This window comes from Nicotiana tabacum, chromosome 13, assembly GCF_000715075.1.
Source record: "Nicotiana tabacum cultivar K326 chromosome 13, ASM71507v2, whole genome shotgun sequence".
In the NCBI taxonomy this organism is placed as follows: Eukaryota; Viridiplantae; Streptophyta; class Magnoliopsida; order Solanales; family Solanaceae; genus Nicotiana; species Nicotiana tabacum.
The window spans coordinates 7,484,342-7,492,251 of record NC_134092.1 but is presented as its reverse complement, the minus strand read 5'-3'; positions in this window follow the sequence as shown (position 1 = coordinate 7,492,251).

Sequence of the window (7,910 nt, the reverse complement as noted above, 5' to 3'; positions counted from 1 at the left end):
TACCCGGATCGCCTAAAATTTGGCCGTCCCATAAAAACCGACCTAAGAAATAATATTCATCGCCTCTCCATAGTTGTTCCTCGATTTATGGCGTTTTAGGGCCATAAAACTGGAATTTCGTCTAATTCCCAGATTTTCATATGCTATAGCCCACACCATCTGGTAAGGCCGGGGCCACCGAACCCGGGTCGCCTAATGTTTTACCAGACCATCACAAACGACCTAAGGAATAGTATTCACCGCCTCGCCATGACCGTTCCTCGAGTTTTGTCATTTTAGAGCCATAATACTATAATTCCACCTCATTCCCAGATTTTCCTATGCTATAGCCCGTGCCATATGGTGGGGCTCGGGAAACCGGATCCGAATCACCTAAAACTTTTCCAGCGCATCGAAACCACTTAAGGAATAATAGTAACCGCCTCACCATGACCATTCCACATTTTTTGGCATTTTAGGGCAATAAAACTGGAATTCTGTAAAATTCCTAGATTTTCGTGTGGTATAGCCCACGCCATCTGGTGAGGCCCGGGCTCGGACCTGGATCACCTAAAATTTTGTTAACCCATCAAATACGACCTAAGGAAAATAGTCACGGCCTCTCCATGACCGTTCCTCATTTTTCTGTGTTTTAGAGCAAAAAAACTGAAATTCCTCCTGAATCCCAGATTTTCGTTTGCTATAACCCACACCATCTGGTAGGGCTCGGGCCACCGGACCCGCATTGCCTAATACTTTTTCGCCCATCAAATATGACCTAAGGTACAATAGTCACCACCTCTCCATGATCGTTCCTCATTGTTTGGCATTTTAGGGCCATAAAACTAAAATTCCGCCATCTAGTGGGGCCCGGGCCACCAAAACTGGATCGCTTAAAATTTTCCCGGCTCATCAACTGCAACCTAATGAACAACATTCACCACTTCGCCATGACTGTTACTCGTGTTTTGGTATTTTAGGGCCATAAAACTAGAATTTTGCCCGATTCTCAAATTTTCATGTGTTATAGCCCAGGCCATCTGGTGATGCTCGAGCGACCCGGAATGCCTAAAATATTGCCAGTCCATCAAAAATGAGCTAATGAACAATAGTCACTGCCTCGCTATGACCGTTCCTCATTTTTTGGCGTTTTAGGGCCATAAAACTAGAATTCCTCCCGATTCACAGATTTTCGTATTTTATAGCCCACACCATCTGGTGAGGCTCGGGACACCGAACCTGGATCGTGTAAAATTTTGTCGGCCCATCAAAAACAGCCTAAGGAACAATTGTCACCACCCCGTCATGACCGTTTTTCAGATCTTGGCATTTTAGAGTCCATAAAATTAGATATGCGCCAGATTATTAGATTTTCGTGTGCTAAAGCCCCATCTGGTGGGGCCCATTTCGTGTGCTAACCCCATCGATCGCCTAAAATGTTTCCGGCCCATCAAATATGACCTAAAGACCAATACTCATGGCCTTGCCAAGATCGTTCCTTATTTTTTGGCGTTTTGGGGCCGTAAAACTAGAATTCCTCCCGTATCCCAGATTTTCATGTGCTATATCCCATGTTATCTGGTGGGGCCTGGGCCACCGGATCTGGATAGCGTAAAAATTTTCTGTCCCATAAAAAATGACATGAGAAACAATAGTCACCGCCTCTCCATGACCATTATTCGTTTTTGGCGTTTTAGGGCCATAAAATTTGGATTTCGCCCGATTCTCGGATTTTCATATGTTATAGCCCATGCCATCTAGTAATACCCGGGCCACTGGATCCGGATATCCTAAAATTTTTCCGGCCCATCAAAAACAACCTAAGGAATAATAGTTTCTGCCTCGCTAGGACCGTTCATCGTATTTTTGCATTTTAGGGCCATAAAACACGAATTCTAACCCGATTACTCAATTTTCGTGTGCCCACGCGAGTTGGTGGGGCCCATGCCACCAGACCCGGATCGCCTAAAATTGTGTCGGCCCATAAAAAATGACCAAAGGAACAATATTCACCGCTTCGCTATTACTGTTTCTCATTTTTTACGTTTTAGGGCCATAAAACTGGAATTTCACCTGATTCCCAGATTTGCGTATAGCCCACGCCATTTGGTGGGGGCATGGCCACTAGACCCGGATCGCCTAAAATTCTTTCGGCCCATAAAAAATGACCTGAGGAACAATATTCACTGCCTCGCTATGACAGTTACTCTTTTTGGCGTTTTAGGTCCATAAAACTGGAATTTCGCCTGATTCTCCGATTTTAATGTGTTGTAGCCCACGCCATTTGGTGATGCCCGGGACACCAGACCCGGATCGCCTAAAATTTTTCTGGCCCTTCAAAAATGACCAAAGGAACAATAGTCATGTTCCTCATTTATTGGCGTTTTAGGGCCATAAAACAGGAATTTCGCCCGATTCCTAGATTTTCCTGAACTATATTCTACGCCATCTGGTGGGGCCCAGATCTACCGGACCTGGATCGCCTAAAATTTTGCATGCCCATAAAAATGACCTAAGGCACAATAATCACCACCTCGCCATGACCGTTCCTCTTTTTTATAATGTTAGAGCCATAAAATTAGAATTCCGCCTGAATTCCAAGATATTTGTGTGTTATAGCCGACGCCATCTTGTGGAGCCCGTGCCATCGGACCCGGATCACGTAATAGTTTTTCGGCCTAAAGAATTGAGAGTAATACCAATTTATGGACCTAAAACGACCTAAGGAACAATAGTCACCGCCTCATCATGAACGTTCCTTATTTTTTGGCGTTATAGGGTCATAAACTGGAATTTCGGCCGATTTCTCAATTTTCGGGTGATACAGCCCACGCTAGCTGGTGGGACCCGGGCAACCACATCTGAATCGCCTAAAATTTCATCGGCCTATCAAAAAAGGCTGAAGGAACATTAGGCACTACCTCGCCATGACCGTTCCTCATTTTTTGGTGTTTTAGGGCCATAAAACTAGAATTTCTGCCCATTCCCATTTTCGTGTCCTATAGCCCATGCTATCTGGTGGGGCCCAGACCACAGGCCTGGATCACCTGAATTTTTGCCAGCCTATTAAAAAATTCCTAAGGAACAAGAGTCACCACTTTTCCATGACTATTACTCGCTTTTTGGCATTTTAGGGCCATAAAATTTGAATTTCCCCCGATTCTCAGATTCTTGTGCTATAGCCCAGGCCATCTGGTGATGCTCGAGCCACCGAACCCGGATCGCCTAAAATTTTGCCAGTCCATCAAATATAAGCTAATGAACAATAGTCACTGCCTCGCTATGATCGTTCCTCATTTTTTAGAGTTTTAGGGCCATAAAACCAGAATTCTGCCTGATGCACAGATTTTCGTACTCTATAGCCCTCATCATCTGGTGGGGCTAGGGCCACCGAACTTGGATCGCGTAATATTTTGTCGGCCCATCAAAAATCGCCTAAGGAACAATTGTCACCACCCCGTCATGACCGTTTTTCAGATTTTGGCATTTTAGAGTCCATAAAATTAGATATGCGCCCGATTATTAGATTTTCGTGTGCTAAAGCCCCATCTGGTGGTGCCCGAGCCACCAGACCCGGATCGCCTAAAATTTATTTGGCCTATCAAATATGAACTAAGGAATGATAGTCACCACCTCTCCATGATCGTTCCTCATTATTTTGCATTTTAGGGAAATAAAAGTGGAATTCCTTCCGAATTTCATATTTTCGTGTGTTGTAGCCCACGCTATCAGGTGGGGCCAGAACCACCAGACCTGGATCGCCTAAAAATTTTCTATCCTATAAAAAATGATCTTAGTAACAATAGTCACCTCCTCGCAATGACCGTTACTCATATTTTGGCGTTTTAGGGCCATAAAACTTGAATTTCACCCGATCTCTCAATTTTCGTGTGCTATAGCCCACGCGTGCTAGTGAGGCCAGTGCCACCAGGCCCGGATCATCTAAAATTTTGACGCCCCATAAAAAAGACCAATGGAACAATAAACACCGCTTCGCCATGACATTTCACATTTTTAGGCGTTTTAGGGCCATAAACTGGAATTCCTCCCGATTCTAATATTTTTGTGTATTATAGCCCACGCCATCTGGTGGGGCTCGGGCCACCAGACCTGGATCGCCTAAAAAATTTTCCTCCCATTAGAAACGACATAAGGATCAATAGTCATCGCCTTGCCTTGACCGTTCCTAATATTTTGGCATTTTAGGGCCATAAAACTGGAATTCCGCCCGATTTTCATATTTTCATGTTCATAGCCCACGCCATCTGGTGGGGTCTAGGCCACTAGACACGGATCGCCTAAAATTTTTTGGCTAATTAAATACGACCTAAGGAACAATTGCCACTGCCTCTCCATGACTGTTCCTCATTTTTTTATGTTTTAGGGCCATAAAACTAGAATTCCTCTTGTATCCCAGGTTTTTAATGTGCTATAGCCCACGCCATCTAGTGGGACCGGGCCACCTGACCCGTCCTTAAAAAAATTTCAACCCATCAAATGCGACCTAAGGAACAATAGTCACCGCCTCGCCATGACCGTTCCTTGTCCGAAACGCAAAAATCTGGGAATCTTGCAGAATTCCAGTTTTATAGCCCTAAAATGCCAAAAAATGAGAAATGGTCATGGCGAGGCGGTGACTATTGTTCCTTAAGTGGTTTCGATGGGCTGAAAAAATTTTAGGCGATCCGGGTCTGGTTTCCCGAGCCCCACCATATGGCACGGGCTATAGCACAAGAAAATCTGGGAATAAGGCGGAATTCTAGTATTATGGCTATAAAATGAAAAACATCGAGAAAAAATCATAGCGAGGCGGTGACTACTTTTCCTTAGGTCATTTTTGATGGGCCGGTAAAATATTAGGCGATTCGGGTTTGATGCCCCCGGCCTTACCAGATGGTGTGGACTATAGCTTACGAAAATCTGGCAATCAGATGGAATTCCAGTTTTATAGCCCTAAAACGCCAAAATATGATGAACGGTCATGGTGAGGCGATGACTATTGTTCCTTAGGTCATTTTTTATGGAACAGAAAAATTTTAGGTGATCCGGGTCTGGTGGCCCGAGCCCCAGCAAATAGTGTGGACTATAATATACAAAAATCTGGGAATCGGGTCGAATTCCAGTTTTATGGCCCTAAAACACCAAAAACTAAGAAACAGTCATGGAGAGGCAGTGAATATTATTCCTTAGGTCTTTTTTAATGGACCGAAAAAATTTTAGGTGATCCGGGTCCGGTGGCCCGGGCCCACCAGATGGCGTGGGACACGAAAATCAAGTAATCGGGCAGAATTCTAGTTTTATGGCACTAGAACGTCAAAAAATGAGGAACGGTAATAGCGGGGCGGTGAATATTGTTCCTTAGGTCTTTTTTATTAGGCCGACAAAAATTTATGCAATACGGGTCCAGTAGCCCGGGCCTCACTAGATGCCATGGACAATAGGACACGAAAATCTAGAAATTCGGAGGAATTCTAGTTTATGGCCCTAAAACACCCAAAAAATGAGGAACGATCATGGCGAGGCGGTGACTATTGTTCCTTAGGTCATTTTGATGGGTCGAAAAAATTTTAGACGATCCGGGTCCGGTGGCCCAAGCCCCACTAGTGGCGTAGGCTATAAGCACACGAAAATCTGGGAACTAGGCTGAATTCCAGTTTTATGACTCTAAAACGCCAAAAAAAACGGTAATGGAGAGGCGGTGAATATTGTTCCTTAGGTCTTTTTTTATAGGCCGACAAAAATTTAGGCGATCTAGGTCAGATTGTCTGGGGGCCACCTGATAGTGTGGGTTATAGGACATAAAAATCTGGGAATGGGGAGGAATTCCAGTTTTACGGCCCTAAAATGCCAAAACACGAGGAACGGTTATGGCGAGGCGATGACTATTGTTCTTTAGGTCATTTTTGATGGGCCGAAAAAAGTTTAGGCGATGCGGGTCCGGTGGGCAGGGGACCATTAGATGACGTGAGCACACAAAAATGTGAGAATCAGGCAAATTTCAGTTTTATAGTGCTAAAACGCCAAAAAGTAAGGAACGATCATGGTGATGCGGTGACTATCGTTCCTCACGTCATTTTTGTTGGGCCGACAAATTTTAGGCGATCAGGGACCGGTAGCCCGGGCCCCACCATATGGCGTGGGTTATAGCACACGAAAATTTGGGAAGCGAGCTAAATTCCAGTTTTATGGCCCTAAAACGCCAAAACACGAGGAACAGTCGTGGCGAGGCACTGACTATTGTTCCTTAGGTCGTTTCCGATGAGCAGGCAAAATTTTAGGCGATTTGAGTCTGGTGGCCCGAGACTCACTAGTGGCGTAGGCAGCACACGAAAATCTGGAAATCAGGCTGAATTCCAGTTTTATGTCCCTAAAACGCCAAAAAATAAAAAACGATCATGGCGAGGCAGTGAATATTGTTCCTTAGGTCTTTTTTTATAGGCCGACAAAAAATTAGGCAATCCAAGTCTGGTGGCCTAGGGCCCACCAGATAACGTGGGCTATAGGACACGGAAATCTGGGAATGGGGAGGAATTCTACTTTTATGGCCCTAAAATACCAAAAAATGAGGAACGATCATGGCAAGGTGGTGACTATTGTTCCTTTGTTACTTTTTATGGACCGACAAAAATTTTAGGTGATCTAGATCTGGTCTGGGCTCCACCAGCTAGCATGGGCTGTAGCACACAAAAAATTGAGAAATCGGGCGGAATTCTAGTTTTATGACCCTATAACGCCAAAAAATAAGGAACTGCCATGGTGAGGCGGTGACTATTGTTTCTTAGGTCGTTTTAGGGCCATAAACTGGAATTACTCTCGATTCCTTAGGCCAAAAAACCTTTATGTGATCCGGGTCCGGTGGCACGGGCTCCACAAGATAGCGTGGGCTATAGCACACGAAAATCTAAAAAAACAGGTGGAATTCTAGTTTTATGGCTCTAACATTATAAAAACGAGGAACGGTCATGGCAAGGTGGTGATTATTGTGCCTTAGGTCGTTTTTGATGGGCATGCAAAATTTTAGGCGATCTAGGTCCGGTGGACCTAGGCTCCGCATAAGAATATCAGGGAATCAGGCAAAATTCTAATTTTATGGCCCGAAAATGCCAAACAATGAGGAATATGACTATTGTTCCTTTGGTCATTTTTTATGGACCACCAAAATTTTAGGCGATCCGAGTCCGGTGGCCCCGGCATCACTAGATGACATAGGCTACAACACATGAAAATATGAGAATCGGGCGAAATTCTAGTTTTATGGCCCTAAAACGCCAAAAAGAGTAACAGTCATAGCGAGGCAGTGAATATTTTTCCTCAGGTCATTTTTGATGGACCGGAAAAATTTTAGGCTACCCGGGTATAGAGGCTAGGCCACACCAGATGGCATAGCATTCGAAAATCTAGGAATCGGGTGAAATTCCAGTTTTATGGCCCTAAAATGTAAAACACGAGAAACGGTAATAGCGAGGCGGTGTATCGTTTTTGATGGGCCGACAAAAATTTAGGCGATTCGGGTCTAGTGGCCCGGGCCCCACCAGATGGCGTGGTCTATAGGATACGAAAATGAGGGAATCGAGTGGAATTCCAGTTTATGGCTCTAAAACGCCCAAAACATGAGAAACGGTCATGGCGAGGCGGTGTTTATTGTTCCTTTAGTCGTTTTTTATGGGCCGGCGCAATTTTAGGCAATCAGGGTCTGGTGGTATAGGTCCCACCAGCTCGCGTGGGCTATTATAGCACATGAAAATTGAGAAATTGGGTAGAATTCCTATTTTATGGCCCTAAAACGCAAAAATATGATGAACAGCCATGGCGAGGCGGCAACTATTGTTCCTTAGGTCGGTTTTGATGGGCCGACAAAAATTTTGGAAGATCCGGATCGAGTGGACTATAGCACATGAAAATTCCTTCCAAATTCGAATTTCCTCGTTCTT